Genomic DNA, 1,891 nt, shown 5'->3' on the forward strand with positions numbered 1-1,891 from the left:
TCACAATTCTAACCTTGTTTTTGTCACCTTTTGCTTCTGCCTTTCACCTGCCTTTGACAATTTTTAGTGTTTCTTCTGTCATTCATCTCGACTTTTCTCTTCTTTTCACTTCTGGCATTATTATTTCACGTTCTTCTCTAAAACTATTTCTGGTTTCAACCCACAGTTCTTCTGGTTCTCCATCAATTAAGTTTAATAGTGAAAATCTGTGTGAACTTTATTATTATTTTTATTTATTTGTTTGTTTGTTTGTTTGTTTATTTATTTTTAGGTGAGGCAACCCTTGGTTGACCTCATAGATTGCAAGGACCTTGTCAGTTTACAATCCTTTATTTATTTTTTTTATTTTTTAAGCCTACAGCACCTGGTTTTCCTAGGTGGTCTCCCATCCAAGTACTAACCAGGCCCGACCCCACTTAGCTTCCGATATCAGACAGGATTGGGCTTGTTCAGGGTAGCATGGCCATATACCGAAATCTGTGTGAACTTTAAGTCCATTAGGAATTATTTCTGTTACATTTGGGCACTCCGATTCTTTTAGTGCTCTTCTTCAGCTTTACTTTAGTATTAACAGTTTGTGATCAGTACCAAAATCTGTTCCTGGTCTTCTTTTGGCAGAGAGAATACAGTTTCATTTTCTGTTTCCAATTACATAGTCTATTTGATTTCTATATTGGCCGTTTAGTGAAGTGCACGTATAGAGTCACCTGTTCAGTCATTTGAAGTTTATGCTTGTGATAGAGAAGATGTTGGTTTTGCAGAAATCCAGGAGCTAATAGTTTGCTTCAATTCTGACCCCGGTCCAGATTTTTCAATGACCTTTGATTCTGCTTTGTTTCTTATTTTTGCATACCATTCACCTATAATTAGAAACATGTTTTGTTTTGGTGTCTGACCAATTTCTTCTTGTATACTTGCATAAAAGCTCTCAAAGTCTTCCTCAGCTTCTGTAGTTGGAGCATTGACTTCAATAATGATTATATTAATAGGTTTTTCTAGAAGTCCAACTGAGATTATTCGGCCATACCTTGCGCTGTAGCTCCTAACAGCTTATGCTACATTTTGCCTTAATTTCTTCATCAGTCAGAAAAAATGTTGGTGTTGAAGAGAATGAGTACCCTGACTTGCAGTGTTTTCACAAAATGTCAGATGTGTGGTCTTCTGGTCAAGCATTGCAACTTCGTTTTGATGGATCGATCATTCATTATAGCCCTAGAGGGTTACAGCTTTCTATAAGTTTGTTGTGGCTAAAACAAGAAAGAAAACATACACAGGTTGCTACAGAAATTATAATTTCACAACAGATTTTGAGAAGACATAGAAAGCTGGTATGTTTCAGAGTGCAAAGTGATTTTGGATTGTAAAATATTTTGGGGAGGTCAAGTTCCAGTGAAGTTTTTCACTGACCTGTGTTCCTAGACTATGAAAGATGAATATTTAGGCTAAGGAATCGTTTGATTATACACATCATCATTTAATTAGTTGTACTAAGGCTAAGGATGAAAATACTGGGTGATGTAAGAGTTTATAAGAGGGGACCACTTCTAATCCAGGATGTGGGGGACACTGTAAGAAGATGTAGGGTCTAAGAGGATTCCAGGCTGAAGAAACAAGAAATGTTTTGAAAGTATGTTATGCATACTTCAGGTTATATAAAGGGTTACAGAAATAAGTCTAAAATTCAGAAGTACATGAAACATATTCATTCTTTCACTAAACAAACTTATCAACTATTTATTATGTGCCAATTCTGAGAACACAAAAGCCATGGTTCCTAATTCACATTGCTCCCTGAGAACTTGGCCCCAAATGAAACAAATACCCCACTTAGGGGTAAACAAGCCATTCATTTCTTTTGGTGACAAAAAGAGAAGACTTCTGCTTGGTCTTC

At 36.3% G+C, this 1,891-nt stretch overlaps 1 pseudogene; it reads right to left on the bottom strand.

Moving 5' to 3' along the window:
* Positions 1-352: 352 nt before the first annotated feature.
* On the bottom strand, positions 353-471 carry LOC111738744 (annotated as a pseudogene).
* Between the last annotated feature and the right edge of the window lie 1,420 nt (positions 472-1,891).

The sequence above is a fragment of the Pteropus vampyrus genome, unplaced genomic scaffold, assembly GCF_000151845.1.
Source record: "Pteropus vampyrus isolate Shadow unplaced genomic scaffold, Pvam_2.0 Scaffold42, whole genome shotgun sequence".
NCBI classification, from domain to species: Eukaryota; Metazoa; Chordata; class Mammalia; order Chiroptera; family Pteropodidae; genus Pteropus; species Pteropus vampyrus.